Consider the following 20,069-nt stretch of genomic DNA (forward strand, 5'->3'; position numbering starts at 1 on the left):
GACTTACAAGACCACGCTAATACAGATATAATATTCAAATTATTGGAAACACTACACAAAAACGCCACCCATTTTGGTAGGCTTAAACGAAAACGACTGCCGTTTTCGGTCTTTTTGAGCTGTACGAAATGGGTAAAAGCTTAACAGATTTTAGTAAGACCTTTGCTACGACTTTATGAAATATATAAATAAATATATTGCGAAAGGAGCAGAATAGTAGTTTAGTAGTGGTTTTCCTAAGATTCTTGTTGTTTTTTCCTAGTTTAAGTTTTTTGTCGCCTTTAGCTTTTTTCTTAAGACTTTTCTTTGCCTGTTTTATTTCCAATTAAGTTTTTAGTGGCATAAAAGTGAAAATTTCTGAGTGTTGTTTTGCATGTTGCATATGATTTGGAAATTTTCTATACAATTTTGGCAGGAAGAGGCGCTAGCTTTTCATTTAAGTTCATTACAATGTGTATATCTGAAACTACACTGTAATCTACTAAGCTAAAATCATCTTCAGATAATTTATTAGGATCTATGTTCGAAATTCTAGCAACCCGGGTATTCCTTTGTCCATCGTGGTAACTCTCAGATGCTCTGTTAAAAATTGAATGTGATCTTTTCATGAGAATGAGTTTATGAACAATTCCGTGTAATCTGCAGTAAGTATAAATCTCCAAAGAAACGTGACTCCCATGGTTATCTAATATGAGAAGCACTGGCTCTTTTTTCGAGGCCTTTAAATGCTGACAAACATGTTTTATCCAGTCGAAAAATAACTCTTCTATTATACAATCCTTTTTTAGATAATATGTATATTGGTCCAATTGGGCCTCCCCTCATTAATAATTGTGATTCATACGTATTCGAGGGAATATGAACATAGGAGGGACAAACTGCCCTGAAGCATTTACAGCGCATACTACGGTAACATTTTTCCCTCTTTCCCAAGATATAACGGATCCTACTTGTTTTTGACCTTTTGGTGCCAAAATTTGTGATGGTTCTTCTGGACCGTAGAAATACCCGTTTCATCAAAGTACATTAAAAATTCGATTTTCTTGGAATTTGATCTTTTTCATAACTCTGAGCAGATTGTTAAAAAGTCGTTCAACTTTATCTTTATCGATTAAAGAGATACGGTTTTGATTGGCACCTTCGGGTTTCTAGCAGTAATGTCTGGATGACGCTTTAAAAAGAGTTGTAACCAATCTTCACCAGCGATTTTCTTTATCGAGCCGAAACGGTGTTTTATTTTATTCACTTCAGCAAACTGGTATGCTTAACGCCTTAGTTCTGTTGGTGTTATTCCAAAAAACATATTTGCCAATTTTTTATTACTCTTGATCATCAAAAATTGGTTTCCTTCCAAGTTTTATTGTTTTTATGGCTATTAGACTTTAGTTTGTCACGTAGAATGGATTCTGGAATATTGAATAATCGACCTACTTCAGGTATTTTTCGACCAGATTTTATATGATATCAGCTTTTAGTTCATCTTCTCTCCATTTTGATCTTTCGGTTTTCCGAACGTAAGCAGGAGGCATTTTGAAATCTAAAAAACAATACAAATACTATATCAGCAATAATTCTCACACGGTGTAATACCGCGCAGCGTGAAATTACCCTGACACAGCTGCGCGTTATTTCCCCTAGGTGAGTAACATAACTCAACTTATCACTGTTCGTTAATGACTAAATACAATGCGTTGTATATCTACATAAAATTATCTATACCAAAGTCCCAGACTACCATCCCTGAGTGGTCGAATAGCGTGTTTGAATTAATATAAAAATATTTTAATAATATTCCTTTATTTAGTTTATCTATATCCTAGTTAACCCTTCTTAGATAGTATACCTATCAATCTTATAGATTGATCAGGTATACTATTTAAGGAAAAACTAATCTAGTTAATAGTTTTTCTTAAAATATATCTTAAAAAAAGTTAATTTTCACAATTTTACTGTACACTCCTGATTTTTCTACCTTATTATTAGCTACAAAAATCTCTTAAATCTAGAGAAACATATTTACCTGCTCTAAATGTCTTAATTCACACTCCGTATTTCACGTGTTTACAATGAGAATCTCTTAATCATCTAAATGTTTATATTGGCAAAAACCACTATTATTAAAATTAATAAACACCAAAATATCCTCGCTTTTGTTATAAATCTAATTTTACGCTTTCTATAAAATATAAAAATACTACTAATTTATATTTCCAAACGCATATTTTCATCGTAATTCCAAACTTTTATTTAGTGTGAGTATAGTTTCAGTGTTCGGGTAAGTACAAAGTATCTTAGGAGCGTAAAAAAAGTATGTTTAGCGTTTTGGTTTAACATATATACACATTATATACAGATAGTTTACCAGTTTAACAGTTTAACTTTTTGGTGGAAAAGCTTATTAGAAGTTTCTATAAAAATCAGTCTACTCATTCTCGATATGTTAAATCTATTCTTCTTTCTTTTTTGAGTAATTTATCCCATTGTCGAACGTTGGCGATCATATTGGCAATAATAACTTTGTTTACTGCAACTCGAAATAGATTAGCTGATGTCTCTTGATAACACCCTCGGAGATTTCGGACGAGGATGTTCTTTTTTTTATTTTAGCCTTAGTTTAGAACCTTTAGCCACGTAATTACATACAAATATTAGTATTCATTCATTCAGGATTGTACAGGGAAGACAATTTTCACGCTAAAGGGTTCATTAGAGCGACTTCATTATAACACACAAGACAAACTACGGTTAGATAGGTGAGCAACAAATAGGTACACATTATTCTTCTTATTCTGCCGTCTTCTAACGAAGGTTGGCGAACACTTCTTTAAACGCTTTCTTATCTTTTGTAACGTAAAATATCTGTTCAATACTGAGGTTAGTCCAATGTCTGATATTCCTCAACCAAGATTTCTTCTTTCTTTCCAAGTGGTTACTTCCCTCTACATGCATGGTGACGTGCAGAAGAGAGTATTTATCGTTTCAAAGTACGAACACTTCTTCGTTTAAGACTTTTGGTGTCCAAGGAATTTTTAGAATACGCCTAGATAGCAACACTTCGAATGCCTCTAATTTTTTATGGATTGTGCTTTTTAGAGTCCAAGCTTCTACCCCATATAGCAGTTGTGACCATGCATAACGTTCAACGAACCTCAATCTGATAACAATACTCAATTTCTTATTTGTAAACATTGACTTGTATTTTATGAATCCTTTTCGAGCTATTTTAATTCTGACCTTTATTTTCTCATCTTGATCTAACTGTGAGTTTATAATTGCTCCCAGGTATTTATACTTGTCGACCCTGTCTTACGGTTTACTTTCCAATATCAGATGTATGTTGTCAACAGGGCTTTTCGAGATCACCATGTATTTGGGTTTATCTATATTCATTGATAGTTCCATCTTTTGCTTTGTCTGTTAATGATTTCTATAGAAATTTGTAAATCTTCTATATTTTCTGCCATGATTGCGATATCGTCTGCAAATATTATGTTATTAATAATGCTCTCTCTACTCCTTACACCTTCAGTTCTTTCCCATAGTGCCTCCTGAAATATTAGTTGGGAGTACACATTAAATAATTATGGCGACAGTACACATCCCTGTCTGACTCCATTTTGATTTTCTACTTGGTTTGTTTTACTATCTTTCACCCTTATGACCGTTGTTTGATTGCAGTAGTACTTTTAAAGTGTAGCTCATGAGGATAACTAATCAGTATTCATCTCAAGATTTAGGCTTATTTTTCTTATGTTAGGTTAAAAAGATAGATTTTAACCATTTTTCGGGAACTTAACCGTCGTTGTATATTTTATTAAATAATTTAGTTAGACACTCAATATTTTCGTCATTCAGAATTTTTAGTATATTTACTGGAATTTCATCAGGACCTAGCGCTTTACCACTTTTTGAGTGTTTAATTGCCTGTTTCACCTCTGACATTAGAATTTGTATATCTTCATCAGTTGGTAATGTTTAATTTATTTTTCTTCTTTCTGTCCTATTATTTGTAAATAAGTTCTTGATGTATTCCTCCCAAGTTTGCTGTTTTACTGTCGTATTACTCGTAATTTTTTTTAGTTTCTTATGTAGGTTATGTGTGTCGTGTTTCATATTAAATTCTATTTCTTTGCAATTTTCTAGCGTTCTTTAGCTTCCTTGATCTGCGTTTTTACTAGTTTCCTAATTTTCTTATATGTACTTCCGCCTTCATTTCGCTCCAGGCACTGTTAATAACTTATTTTGAAGCTTCTATGAATGCTGGTGTATTTGCTTCATTTATTTGTTGTTGACATTTTTCACTCTCAAGCTTTGACAAATCTAGTCTCAATTTTAGTCTTTTCTTCTGCTGTTTTCTCAATTTAATGTATACGTTAGCAAGAAATAAATTGTGGTCAGAGTTAGCAAGAAATAAATTGTGGTGTTATAAATCTGAATAGAATAAATCTATGTCATTATCGGTGCTGCTTGATGTTGGGCATAAATTTGAATTATGTTTATGTTTATTAGGAAGGTTTTCACCTGTAACATTATTTATTCTTTTATTATATATACTATATGGAATAAAGAAACATACGGTTGTAGTGTTTTTTTAATCATGATTCCTACACCATTTTTGTGATCACCAGTACTGCTATCCGAGTAATAAAGAACAATGTCGTTATGATAGCATTGTCCAGCACTGAGCAATCTTACTTCGCTGAGTCCAAGTATCTCTATTTTAAGTCTGCTTATTTCTGGTGCTACTGCTGTGAGTTGTCCAGTTTTCTATAATGTTCTTACATTCCACGTTGCAATACGACTTAGATTTATTTTGTTTTTCCGGAGATTCTTTGCAACCCTATCCCATTTAAGGGACGCCAGGCAATCGGAGCCGTTTTGACTTTCCATTAGTGAATTTTCTTGAGGTATCCTTCTATCTATCTATATAGGGATTTTTACAGCTTTCGCCGCCTTCCTTCTTTCAGCCAACGTCTCCAGTCCTTTCTGTTCTGCCATTCTCCATCTCTAAGGTCTCGTCTTTCCATGGCCTCGTCCACTTCAGCCCTTCATGATCTTCGGGGTCTACCTCTTTTCCTCCTTCCTATTGGGCTCTAGTCCGAAATCTTTGCTATCCACCTTGTATGATCTGTTCTTCTCACATGTCCATACCAAATTAAACTTTTTTCTTCGATGTAGCTGAGTATGTCTTGTTCTACTGCCATTTTTCGTTTTATCTCCTCATTTCTGATGCGATCCATTTTTGTCACTTTGCAGCTTCTTCTCATGAACTACATTTCAGTTGCTGTGATTTTGGACCTGTTTCGTTTATATATTACCCAATTCTCTGCTCCATAGGTCATTAGACTGCGTACCAAGGTGTTATAAATTCTCTTCTTTGTATTTCTGGTAATCTGTCTATCCCACAGTACCCCGTCCATTTGTTTAATACATGTTTTTGTCTGTTTAATACATCTTGTTTAGTATAAATCCTAAATATTTGAATTTGTCAGTTCCGTTAATTTCCCTATTATTGTCCATTTCCAAGTTTCTCACTGGTTCTTGCTCTGTTGTTAAATATTCGGTCTTTTCTAGATTTATTTCCAGTCCATTTTTGTGTATTCCTTTTCTAATTTTCGGAGCATATAGCACAGATCTTCTTCATCTTGAGCCGTTACCACTTGGTCATCTGAAAAGCTTAATGTGTACAAGAAGTTGTCCCGGATTGGTATTCACATCCCTTCACATTTCTTTTTCCATGGTTTTAATATTTGTTCGAGGAATATCTTAAACAGTGTCGGAGATGTAGAGCATCCCTGCAATAAGCCTTTTGTGGTCTTAAATTCGTTGGAGTATTTATTGCCGGTTTTAACTCTTACCTTGTTGTTGTTGTAAAGGTTTTTACGGCTTCTATTAACCTCTGAGTTATTCCGATTTCCTTCCTCGTGTTCCATAGTTGTTTTCTGGGGACCGTTGCCTTTCTTAAATCTATGAATGCCATGTGTACTGGTCTATTTTTTGCCATTTTTTTTTCAATTAATTGTTGGAGTGTATATATGTGGTCTGCAAGATCTTCCTGCCGTGAACCCCACCTAAGATATCCTTAGAGATTTTTAATGCAGTGATTTCTCCTTGCCTTCTGCATCCTTATGCCGTTGACTATTTACGGTTCATCCGTCTTTGAGACTGCTTTGTCAATATCAGAACAAGAGAGTACCCTTTCACTTATCAGCTCATCCGCCCGAAGTCGTTGTCCAGAAAGCTCCCTTCCTCGTCAGCCCCGACCCTTCCTTTTATTAGGGTTGGTTACCTAATCTCCCGTAGAGTTGCTCAGGTTACCAGGGTTCTTTAGCAACACCTTATGATGCTTAACTCCCCATAGGTAGACATACAAAAAAAATATCCATTCAAACGATCAAATTTTTCATTCACACCTTTAATTTAATTTTTTGCAGAAATACCATAATCAATTTAAAAATTTTTGTGTTATCTTCACTTAATAGTACATTTAAGTTTAATGGCGTCTTTAAACCAGCTTTTAGCAATTCTTGAAGTACTTGTATTGACATGTAAGTGACAGTTAAAGAATATGTGATTTAGATCAGCTATACTAGTTCCATACTCACATCTGTCTGTTGGGATAATTCCGATTTTATGTAGATGCTTCGGAAAACATTCATGATCTACTTTTAACCTTAGGATAGTCGACACTGTATTTATATTTAGTGCAACAACTTTGTAAAATTGGTTTACTATTGGTTATAATTTAGACAAATTAGTGCCTGTCGTTTCCCCGAATTGAATCCAATGTCTATCCCATTTAAATTTAATATACTGTTTCACATATGCAAGGAGATCATATGTGCTAAATTCTTCAATCAGTATATATGAATCAATCAATATGTCTGAATGTCCCTTAACCCATACGAATTTAACATCATATGATAAAGCTGACAATTCTAGTAACTGTTGAAAAATTTTTAATATAAAAATATTGCTGTTAGTTGTGACTTTAAAGTTTTGTAATGCATTTAATACTTATTGTAATTTTGTTCCACTGGTGTTCACAACACCATCTAAGGCTTTATATATAGCACATGCTTCAGCGAAAAAGATGCTGGATTGATTATTTAAAGTAAATGCTTTTTTAGCCTTCATTTTTGGTACAAAGTAAACACTGGTTGTACATGTTACTAATTTTGACCTATCTGTATACATTGCAATGTAATCTAATTAGTTCCTTAAGATCTCATTGAGAGTATTATGACAAAATTCAGTTTGGTATTTAGGAATAATAATGTTTGTAGATAGTACACTTGTCAGGTGTGGTAGAGGTAATGGATTTTGACAAGAGCTTTGACAAGAGTTATTTACAAGGTCACAGCTCTTGTCAAAATCCATTACCTATATGCCCAATGATTCTCAAATGGGATTATAAAGAGAATTTATTATAACTTAAGTTCATTGCAAGTTACAAATGCTTTTGCAAGTGGTAGGGAATTCTTTTTAAGAAAAATGTAGTTGTTAGATCAGCTGGATGGATTAATTATTTTGGCATTATAGGTGAACAGATAATACAGCATATAAAATTGTGTCCCTGATACTTAACGAACGACTGGCACGGTATACTGACAATATAATAGGATCCTACCAAAGAGGCTTCTTGAAAAATAAATCTACCATTGATCACATATCATCCATCAGACAAATATTAGAAAAAACGACGGAGTACGACATAGACTGCATTTACATCTTCGTAGACTTTAAGGCAGCGTACGATACTATTGACAGGTTCCAATTATATTCGGCGATGATTGAATTAGGAATACCAAAAGGATTGGTAGAATCGTTGATTGAATAACCCAAATTTGGGTTATTCAATCAACGGTAGAATTAATTAAAATGAAAATGATGAAAGTCGAATGTAAAGTGCGCGTACAAGTGGATGTTTAAAAACCATTTAAAACCACCATATCGTCATAATTGGAAGAACCCAAAATGAAGCAGTGGAGGCTTTCACACGTATCAAAAATGCCGCAGACAACATCAAACTTCTGATTAACATCCAGAAAACTAAATATATGCCGGCCATATCAAGAATTCAACAAAATAACTTAGAGGTGCAACACGAAACGATAAAAATGGTAGAAAAATTCTGCTACTTAGGATCACTGGTAGACTACAAAAATAACACATCCAACGAGATAAAAAAAAGAATATGCGTGGCTAACCGCTGTTATTTTGGCCTGGGCCTCTAGCGCCAACTGATCATGATGATGAGGTAAACCGATAATGTTGGATTAGAAAGTATTTGCTTGCCAGATATTCTCTGCGTAATGAGAGTAGATTTTCAGAGGCTAGAATCAGTGTGGCTTCATTTGGAGTGCTTTTCATCAACCCTAACACAATTTTCAAAGCTTTAAATTAAATTCTATCAAGTTTATGTAAATTAGTTATACTTGCTTACCCATATACTAAACAGCTGTAATCAATTCAACGTAATATTTTGATCTGATCAATGTAAATTAATACCTTTTTCGCAGCGACTACTTGTGTAGTTAATATCTTGAGTCCAAAGCAGTTTTCTGTCAAGTATTACGCCAAGGTATTTGAATTCCCAATTAATTGGTACAGCATTGCCCTGTAGGATACAGTGTCATCTTTAATAGGGTGTTTTCTAGAAAAAATACTACATTACACTTCTGGTACGAAATAGTGGAGCCGTTTAACAAAATCCAGCTGTTAAAGATGTACATTATATGTTTTAGTTCTGTAATATATTCAATATACGTTTTCTTTTGTGAATAGATGACAATATCATCAGCTTATTGTAAACAAGCAATGTTGGGAGACTATGTGTACAGATCAAAAAGTAGTGGACTTAAAACAGCTCCATGTGGAATGCCTTTTGATGTAATCATTGGTCCCATGATCCTAGGATGTTCTTCTTCGACCTAAAGTAGATATATTCTCTACTGGGATCGTAGAAAAGTATCCTACCTGCTACCTTAATATAACTAATTATTTCCTTATTGAATGGACGTTTGGATCATCGGACCATCGTTTTTTCAGTTTATGATGACTGCAATTATTCTGCAGAAGTTGGGGTTTATTTTGTGCTATAAGACAGTATTTTTCATGAACAAATAAAACCTGTTTATTCTTTAGAATGTTTTGAAGCTTTTTTTATGTAATGATTTTTACAGAAAAAATATTCTTTGAATTTCTTAGTGCTCTATTATTACATTATTTTTACCAATAAATTGGATAGTTTTGTCTATTATTTCACTGAAATAGGACAAAAACGATTCTGATTTAATTTATGTAGGACGTTAGTTTTTATAATTGTTGTCTTGCCTTCTGCATGTCTTTGTTTTTGTATCCATTTTCCTTGTCGGTACGTTTTATTCTTCTAAGGTATTGTTGTGTGTTTTTGTAATTGTGGTAGGTGGTAATGTAATGGAGCGTTGAGGTATATGTCCAAGTGTGTTGGTTAATGGTAAATTGGGTGATTTCATATTTTTTGTTAATTTCTCATTTCATAGCACCTTGTTTATTACCTTTATTAAGATTGTAGGTAATGTGTTTTCATCAGTTTGTTTATCTTCTTTCAGTCAATGAGATCTTCAGTTGATATGTTAATAACTGTGTAATAATGTTATGTTTTTTTTGGCTAGTTTAATGTTATTCTACCTTGTCTAACTTATCCGAGCCCCTTCCCATATCAGTTGACCCAACGTTAGATTGATAAGAAAATTAAATTTTAGAGAACAAAAATAAAAGGGCAGTGTAAATTTTAGAAGTTTTAATGCATTGAACAACATTTTTGAATTTCCTTATTATAGAAAATATTTTATACCGTAACGAAAACTATTAATTAAACAGAATATTAATAAATTTTAAAAAATGCATAGAATATTGATGTCAACAAAAAAAAATGTGGAAGTGTTACATCCCCTTTATTTTTAATGACATCCACAATTTTTATTTCTGGTCTATCTCATATTTCTTGCCATTTTTCCTTCAATTCGTTGACGGACCTGGCAGTATGTTTTCTCAAAAGTTTTTTATTTCGCGCCACAAAGTCTCTATCGGGGACAAGTCGGGACTGTTAGAAACCCATTCGGGAAAAAAAATATTAAAGAGATAATTTTATTTTCTGTCTTCCGTTTGACCTTGGCACGCATATCGCACGTATAATTAACTGCTGAATTCCAAACAACACATGCCTCCTTATCACTCCTTAATTTCTTATGTTAGCACACAAAGCTTACTCTCATCATAACTTTCAGACTCAGAATCATCAAAATGTAAGTTTCTAACTCCAGCTTTCTTGTTTATAGGTCGTTTCTTTGCTTTAGTAGCCAGTTTTCCTACGTTTCCTGTCATTCTTTTTCTGGTTTCAGTTTTTCTGACCTCTTCAGCTTTTTTCTTAAAATTTCTCTTTGTTTTATTTCTAATTAAGCTTTTAGTGGCATAGGAACTTTTCTTTACAATAGCAGTAAGAGGCGCTAGCTTTTCAATAGGCACATTAGACTCAGTTTTAACATTTCCTGACGTTCCAGGCTGGAATTCAGCTCGCTTGTTTGATATAAATTTGGTATTATTAGATGGAGTCTTGTGCATAGTTTTATTACATCGCTGTTGGGGTTTGGTATTTCTAGGTGGACTTCTCTGCATAGTTTCATACCATCTCAATGGTCTCGGTTGAGGTTCGGTATTTCTAGGTGGCGTTCTCTGAAGAGTTTCGTGTCATCTTGACTGCATTGTTTGTAAAGCCGTTCTGTGCTCAAATTCAAAATTTACATACGACTGCTCAAGAGCACTGCCATCGTTGGTATCGTCGGTTTCATTTAAGTTCATTACAATATCTATATCTAAAACTTCAGTGTGATCTATTAAGCTGAAATAATCTTTAAAGAATTAATTCGGATCTATGGGTTATATTCCAGCAGCACATAACCCGGATATTCCTTTGTCCATCGTGGAAACTCTCAGATATGCCATGTTAAAAATGGAAGCAAGTTCAAAATGTGTGGTATTTTCATGAGTATGAGTTCACAGATAGAAGTCGCACTCACGGTTTAAAGCATTCTTTAGTGGTTCAAAAAAGTTAGGTCAAGAAGTTGAAGCCTGTGTGAGGTATGTGGGGGAAGTTAAACCATAACACTTCCGTGTGACCTGCAGTAAGTATAAATCTCCAAAGAAATGTGACTCCCATGGTTATCCAATATGAGAAGCACTGGATCTTCTTGCGAGGGCTTTATATGCCGACAAAAATGTTTTATCCAGTCGAAAAAAAATAACTCTTCATTTATCCAACCGTTTTTTGAACATTATATATATTGTTTCAGTTGGGATTCATTAATTTGTGGACATACGTATTCGAGGTAACTATGGTAACATTATTACCTCTTTCGCAAAATATTACGGATTCTACTTGTTTTTGACCTTTTGGTGTCAAAATTTTTAATAGTTTCTGGACCGTAGAAACGCCCGTTTCGCCTACATTAAAAATTAGACTCTCAGAAACTTTGAACTTTTTCATAACTGTTAGCAGATTTAAAAAAAAACCATTGAACTTCATCTTTATTGAAAGCAGAAATGCGGTTTTGACTGGTAATTTTGGGTTTTCTAACACTCATGTCTAGATAACGCTTTAAACAGAGTTCTAACAAATCGTCACCAGCGATTTTCTTTATCGAGTCGAAACGGTATTTTATTTTATTCGCTTCAGTAAACTGGTATACTAAACGTCTTAGTTCTGCTGGTGTCATTCCAAAATACATACTCGCTAATTTTTTAACATGTTTAGCTATGGTGGATTCCTGTTCATCATTAAAAATTGGATTCATGTCAAGTTTTATTTTTTTATGGCTATTGGACTTTAGTTTGTCACGTAGAGTGGATTGTGGAATATTGAATGATCGACCTACTTCTCGTATTTTTCGCCCAGATCTTATAGTAGTGATATCAGCTTTTTGCTCATCTTCTAACCAATTTGGTCTTTCGGTTTTTCGAAAGTAAGCACGGACATTTAGCACGGAACCCAACTTATCAAATCATTGTTTTTGAGCGTGAAATTAGCTGTACATATAAAGCAAAATATTCATGGAATAGTGTATATGAAAATTACTTACACTTTTTAAACACTATAACAAAATAACTTACCACTTTTTAAAGATTATTCGAAAATTACATCAACGTCTTGAAAAATAAACAATCGGCGACCTTGTCTAAACCAACACTACGAATGCAGTCATATTAGAAACGTGTCGTCGGCTAGCAAATACGTGACTGCACGCTGTGTTGAATATTCAAATACTTATGCCGTGTTGCTATGACACCGATGTGCAGAATTCTCCTGTGCGTGGAATTGCCTGGGTGTTCCTTACTCAGAAAATGATTTGTTATTCCCACAATTTGGCTCACCTCCGCAGTATAGCCTTAACGTAAGGCAATACCTTAATGAACGGTTTCCTAGGTAACGGATTGGAAGAGATTTTATTAAATGGCCAGCAAGATTCCCCTATTTAACTCCCCTGAGCTTCTTCCTATGAAGTTATTTAAAAACCAAGATTTGTAGTCTAGTAGGTAATTCCTGAGATGATTCAAAATGTTTGTCGGTATTTCGAATAGCGTCAGCTGGTGAATCTCATTTTGAAAATTTAATTAATTTATAGCTGATGAGACTAAACTATTTTGAATTATGAATGGATTAATTTAAAATTTAGTTTATTTTATTTAAATTACATTTAATTTTCCTATTATTGTTGCAAATTTCGATTTAATTTAATTTTTCACGTGACAGAAAAAAATTGAAATTGCCACTAGCCCAACCTAGACGTTACGTTGAGTTTTTTAAGTGGTGTAATATTTTCTGAGGTATTGAAAGGGAGGAGGTTGACCAATGCTAGATATCTATATCGTTAAAAAATGTTGCTTTTGGAATCAAAATCGAGCAGTTTTAGCATTTTCACAAAATCGAATGAATATTGCCAAATATTAGGGTGGAATATTTTGAATGGCCACCCCTGTATATTTCTTTGTGCTGATAAAAAGTAAGCTGCTTATTATAATATCTCATCCTAAAAAATTAATGATTCTGCCTCATGTGAAAATTACTGATAGCTAACATAATTTTTAGTTTTGCGTTAAAATTTTGACTCTTTAGTTTATGCTACCACGCAGGAATATATATTTTTACGATTTGAAATAGTTATAGAAAGAATCGACTGTTATATTTATAGAAATGCCAGGTAATTACATTAGATTGATGTTTTTTAGCATTGTATATATAATATAAAATAAATATATTATTTACATGACTGTGTTAAATCTATAAAAACAAAGAAATGTGACAAGAAAAATGTATGTATTGTAAACATTTAGACGTTTATAAAAACACGTGTTTTTTATTAAGTCAATCTACTAGACCAATACATCCAACAGAATGACAAATATTCATGACAGGCTGCACCTTAATAAACCCATTAGCCATTATTTCATTATGGCAGACAATAATTTCCTGATTGACTAGATTAAAAGAATTTAGTTAATTGGATCATACGATATACGTTGATTTTCATAAAAAAAGCTTACAATCTAATTCTCAAACCCAGCAGTTTACCTACACGAGGTCTAGGTCTAGTAGAAAAAATATTTGAGGTGAGTACGGCACTCAGGTTATCTATCTGTAATATATATATATATATATATATATATATATATATATATATATATATACATATATATATATATATATATATATATATATATATATATATATATATATATATATATATATATATATATAATGTTTTGGATGGGTTGGAGTCAATAAAAGGGGCTATTGGTTAACTATTTATTATCTGGAGCTTTTAATTGTGTTTACAATTCTTATCAAGAGCTGCTAAAAAAGACAAAATATCTTACAAAGTTGAACAAGAAAGAAAAAAATTTTTTGTTAACTCACCAAATAAAATTAGTTTGGTTAATAAAATTGCTGCAAATACATTTCAAAAAGAATTAATACTAAAATGCCCTTATCTAATAAATTCTTCCCTGAAATTTTAATAATTTTGAAAACATTTTCTTAACAAAAATAATTGAATTTATAAATAGTTTAAAGTAGCAACCAATTACAAATAAGCCTCAATGTCATAAATGCCAACTTAAAATAATATTTTAAGTAATATTTAATAACTTAAAATAAAATTTTGTTTAAAAATTCTTTTTTGTTTAGTAACAAAAAAGAAGAAGATTTATTCACCATTGATAGATGTCTAAAAAATTTAACAGATATATGGAAAATTAAATAAAAATGTGATATTTTTCAAGTTTCATATATAAATTATAAAGAAATAATATAATTATAAATTTTGCTTAGATTTTTAATTTCTGATCTTTTGTTTAAATTATTATCACTTTTGCTAATACAAACCATTTCCAAAAAAGTCCTTTTGAATTTATTACTTTCACTACATAAAATTTTAATGTTATCAAAATCCATAATATGATCTTTATCGATTACATGCTCTGCCAAAGCACAAGATGGTTTTTTAATTCTGCAATCACTTTTGTGAGAAATAATGCGATTTGAAAGATTTCTTCCGGTTATTTTTAATTTTTTTAATTAAAAATTTTTTTAATTCAATTCAATATTTTACTAATGCAAGATAATGCCAGACCTTACGCTGCACAGATCGTCAGAAATGATCTAGAAGAGGTAGAAATTAACACTATGGAATGGCCAGCACATAGTCCGGATTTAAATCTGATTGAAAATCTCTGGGATATCCTTGGTAAGCGATTAAGAGCGACACCGATCCAATCAAACTTACAGGAAGTGGGAGAGAGGCTGATCCAGATTTGGAGAAAACTAGACCAAAATGAAATACGGCAATTAATTTTAAGTATGGGCCAACGATGTGAGGCTGTTATACGTAGTACAGATGGAAACACTCGTTATTAAGACTTTTTTCATATTTTAGTTTACTTTTCTTATCATTCTTTTTTTAGAATTTTTCGTTTTATTTTTTTTTTCTCCTGTACTTCAACATTTTCTGATGATTAGACAAATTGTTATAATTACTAATAAAATGTAGAATAAATCTGGTAAAGTTTTATTTTTTATTCTTTGCCTGTTTACAAATAAAATTGATTTATTGAAGTGGTGCTTTAAATCTATCTTTAAATCTAAATTTATTGCTATCATTTACTACGATCAAGAAGCAAGTTAGTTATATATACAAAATATTACAAAAAACTTATCTAACGTTACATTCAACAATATTCCTTAGGCTCTAATACATTATAGTACTACTAGCTAACGTGTACACTTTGCTCTGCTTTTTCACTTTCACTCACTTATGTCTTTCGTTCCCTTAAGTCTTCTTATCTGGTTGGCGTTGTCTAGGAGTTTGATGGCATCCACATTCACGTGGTCGGAGAGCCTTTGTTCATGACTCTCGGCAAACTTACTTAACTTAATTCTAATTCCTCCTTTTTTTTTCTTAATATGTGCTTTCCAACGTAGCTTGGAATCTAATGTCATACCCAAATATTTTGCCGCATTTGCATAAGGTTTCTATTTATACTAACTGGGATATATTGTTCTCTTGTGTTAGTAAAATTGACATGAACAGATTTTGTTTCATTCAATTTGATACGTCATCGCCTGGTCCAGATGTTAATTTGTTCAACAGAGTTCTGTAGCATGGTTGCTGCATCCTCGTGGTTTTGTCCGACTGCTAGCATGCATGTGTCGTCTGCAAATGTCGCAATTGTGTTAGGTTCTAATTATGGAATATCGCTGGTATAGAGCAGGTATAGCACTGGCCCCAGGACACTTCCTTGTAGATCCCCAGCTTTAACTTCTCTTAATTCTGAATATGCTTCCTCATATTTAACTCGAAAGTATCTGTCGGATATATATGATTCTAGTAGCTCAGAATATTTTTTTGATAAGTAGAATCTCATTTAATGATATAATCCGTCATGCCACACTTTGTCAAAAGCCTGCGTTACATCGAGGAAAATTGCGGAACAGACTTTTCCTTCTTCTCGAGCTTTCTCTACTATATCTGTTATTCTATGCACCTGATCTATCGTTGAGTGGCTTGCTCTAAACCCAAACTGATGATTAGGAATTAGATTTTTTTCCTCTATAATCGGTTTTAGTCTCTACAAGAGTAATTTTTCATATAATTTAAACATGACAGGTAAAAGTGAAATAGGCCTATATGAAGAAGCTTCGTGTGGACGTTTTCCTGGTTTTAGTGTCATTATAATTTCTGCCACCTTCCATATCTTTGGTACGTACCTCAGCGTAAAGGAAGCGTTTATAAGATGTGTTAATTTTATTATAGCTTTCCTTGAAAGTTGCTTTAACACTTCCCCAGTAATTAGATCAAATCCAGGAGCTTTCTTTTTATTTATATTTTCTTTTATTTTCAAATATACTTCTTTTGGAGTTACAGGGCTAATCTCTATTTCATCGTGATCAGGGAGCTCCCAGCTCTTGTTCTTCATTTGGTTAAAAAGTATTTTCTAGGTGGTCAGCAAACCTGTTGGACTTTTGTATATTGCTTCTTGCCCAGCTATCATTAATATTTCTAGTTTGTGGATTCTGTACGATTGGCCTTTTTAATCGTTTGTTAGCCTTCCACAATGAGTAATAAGTAGGGCTATCATTTGATAGTCCACTTAGGTAGATGCTAACCGATTCGTTTTTAATTTTTTGAATTTCTCTTTTTAATTTTTGTGTGGCATTATTTAATGTAGTTTTATCAACTGGTGTTCTAGACTGATGCCACTTGCATCTCAGTTTTCTTTTTTCGGTTCATTTCTCTGATTTCTTTCGAGTAGTTATTTCCTTTTATTCTTTCGACACTGTTCGAGCTGTTGTTCCAAGCAGCTTGTTGTACATTTTTATTGAGTGATTCTACTTCTGCCTCTAGTAGTTGATCAACTGTTCTTAATGGAACTGAGAGGTTAATCTTCTCTTCAAGGTCTATCGGGAAACTTTTCCAGTCAGTATTTTTGTAATCAAGTCTAGGGGGCTTTCTTTTTAATAACAGTGTCACTGAGTGTGAGAATAATTGGATGGTCTGAGTTAATATCCAATGTTTCTTCTATCTCTATTTAATTTGTTGAAATATTTCTGACTACAAAGAAGTCGATAAAGTCTGGGATTTTATTTGTGTCAGTAGGCCAGTATGTTGGCCTTCCCGTTGATATTGCGTCGCATTTTATATATTTCATTGCTTCTAAAAATTCTTTCCCTTTGGTGGTAGTCAGTCGTGACCGCCAATGCGTATATTTTGCATTGAAGTTTCCTCTAAGGATAAATCTATGTCCTTGACTGGTCAGGAAATTTACATATTGATTTTTCTTGATGGCATGTCTTGGCGGACTGTAAACTGCTATGACGATTACCTCATAGTTTTTACATTTAATTTTTATTATGTGGCCTGAAATTCTTTAGTTCTGCATCCCATTTCCTAATAGTGCATAATATTTGCTTTGATTATTACTACACTACTTCCTTATCTGGCTGCATTATCAGGGTGAGTAGTATGATAAATTTTATAACCCCTAAATCTAATGTATGATTCATTCGTAAAATGGGTTTCAGAAATAAGGCATATGTCTATTTTTTCTATATCTAGTATTGGTTGTAGTTCTTGCTTATGTTTTAAGATACCATTTGCATTCCATTCTACTATTCGTAAACTACCCGCCATTATCAAGTCTTTTAGGTATAGCTCCTTTGGTGCTATATTCTATATTTATTATACGCTCCTCCAGGTTAGTTAATCTCTCTAATATTTTCTGTAGTGTTTGTTCTATTTTCAGATATTTTTGACTACTATAGTTTTCTTCGTTACTTTTACCAGCTGCTACCATGCTATAAGTTCTTGTTATGTTTTCCTCTTGTTTTGGATTTTCTACAGGTTTTGGATGCATTCTTTGTGGTTGTCTGGGTAGGGTCTGTTTGTTGTTATATTAATTTATCTATTTTTTGTATTTCCTTTGCCACTATACATCCTCTATAGTCAGCCGGATGCCCTTCTCCACAGTGGACACATTTAGGTTTTGCGTCCTTGGGTTTCTCACATTTGGCTGTTAGGTGTTTTCCTGTGCAGCGGACACATCTTGGTTCTTTCGCACAGTAACCTTGTGCGTGTCCATATGCCTGACATGTCTTACATTGAGGTACCAATTTTGATTTTCTTAGCGGAAGTATTTGTACTTCTATGCTCATGATATCTGAGATCTCATAGATTCTAGTGATATTTTCGTCATTTCTGAATACCAACATAAACATATTTAGTGGTTGCTTTGTTTCTTATTTTAATTTCGGTATGACATCTATTATCTTGAATTTTTTTTACTCGAATCTTTACTGGTTGAATGATGTAACTTATTAACCATAACTTTAATGGGTCGGCTTTGCTTATTTTCATACGTATGCCATGAATAATTTACTTCACTCAACTTTTTCGTTAATTTTCTTTACTATCGACATTAATTTTAGCGCTCTCGTCTCCAAGTACTTTTATCTGGAATTTGGCAGTATGTAGTCTGACTAATTCATAAAATTGCCTAAATTCTAGGCTACTCTCCACAATTATTGGAGATGGAATTTGTGTTTTTTTAGTTTTTTCTTCTCTTTGTTGGACATATGACTCTTTTTGTGGTGGGGTCAATGATGTATCCATTTTACGTTTTTTGAAGTTTTTGACACGTATCCACTCTGTCTCCTCAGCTAATTCCTCCTCGTCAGTATGAAATTCCTCTTTCTAAGGTTCTTTCTCTTTCGACAAGTTTTTCTCTAGATCTGCAAATTTTAATTGCAAGCTTTTATTTAATTTTTGTAAGTTATCTAACTGAAGTTGGAGCTGATTTACTCTATCTGTAGCGTAAATCTTCTCCATTTCCGTCTGTTTCCATGCCGTGTACAGCATCTGTTCATTCTGGGACCTTGCATAATTTTCCTGAAAGAGGGTATTATTTTGTTGTATTAACAGTACCTCGTTAAGTGTTTGCGGACCCGCATTGTGTTGCATCATTTTAGCGAGAACCAACAATCATAGTAGTCACTAGGTGCCCTTCATTATTTCTAACCAAGCGCCCCTACTTTAAACAATTTAAAAGTATGTAATTTGGATTTATCTTACCAGTTTTTGTCACTTATATATTTTCGACTTAATTATCACATAGTTATATATATATATATATATATATATATATATATATATATATATATATTGAGTAAAATATATATATATATATATATATATATATATATATATATATATATATATATATATATATATATATATATATATTGAGTAAAATATATATGTAATAGTAAGTTTTTACCCCGCTATCTTTTCTTTAATTGTAGTTTTCTTCTTTTTTTTACAAAAATAAAAAGGACAAGAAAGTTTATTTCTAGGTATTTAACTTGGGTTTATTTTTAAGTTTTAGTCTTTTTGGATTATTCCGTTTTACCCAAAATATGTAAGATGCCAAGAGTTCGCGGTCGTCAGCAATTTCGTCATTTAAGCAACTTCGAAAAAGGACTCATTATAGGCATGAACGAGGTCAATTTTGGTTTACGAGAAATTTTACAAAGGGTTAAAGCTAATCCACCAACGGTATTAAGAGATTGGAGGAGAAGGTCCAACGAGGAGACATATCGGCATCGTGGAGGGTCTGGATGTCCTAAAATATTGCAAGGCCGTGATTTGCGCCATCTTAGACTACTTGTTCTCAGAAATAGACGGGGCAGTGTACAGCAAGTAAGAGATGATTTAGTTACAGCTACAGGATGGGTAGTCTCAAGAAGAATACTTAATGAAAGATTACTTGGAATGGAACTACCGGGCTTACCGTCCGATTTTGGTGTTACCTTTGACAACACAGCATATGGATCGACGCTAAGAATAGTGCAGAATTCAGCAAAACTGGAATGGCCAATGGAATTTTGTCTACTTCAGTGATGAATCTAGCTTTTATTTGGGTAATAATGAAGGGCGCGTAGAAAAGGCGAGAGACGAAATATAGACTTGACTGTTTAA

At 33.0% G+C, this 20,069-nt stretch overlaps 1 protein-coding gene across 2 annotated transcripts in view; it reads left to right on the forward strand.

Moving 5' to 3' along the window:
• TkR99D (Tachykinin-like receptor at 99D) overlaps positions 1-20,069 on the forward strand; it is a 90,250-nt gene that overhangs the window by 21,565 nt on the left and 48,616 nt on the right. The window contains exon 1 of one of the 2 annotated variants that reach the window (XM_072541604.1): positions 2,223-2,275. The exons of the other annotated variant lie outside the window; for it this stretch is intronic. The gene's annotated coding sequence lies outside the window, so the exon portion shown is untranslated. Of the gene's footprint in view, positions 1-2,222; positions 2,276-20,069 lie in introns of those variants that run through there. 2 annotated transcript variants of the gene reach the window in all.

This window comes from Diabrotica undecimpunctata, chromosome 8 (assembly GCF_040954645.1).
Source record: "Diabrotica undecimpunctata isolate CICGRU chromosome 8, icDiaUnde3, whole genome shotgun sequence".
Lineage (NCBI taxonomy): Eukaryota > Metazoa > Arthropoda > Insecta > Coleoptera > Chrysomelidae > Diabrotica > Diabrotica undecimpunctata.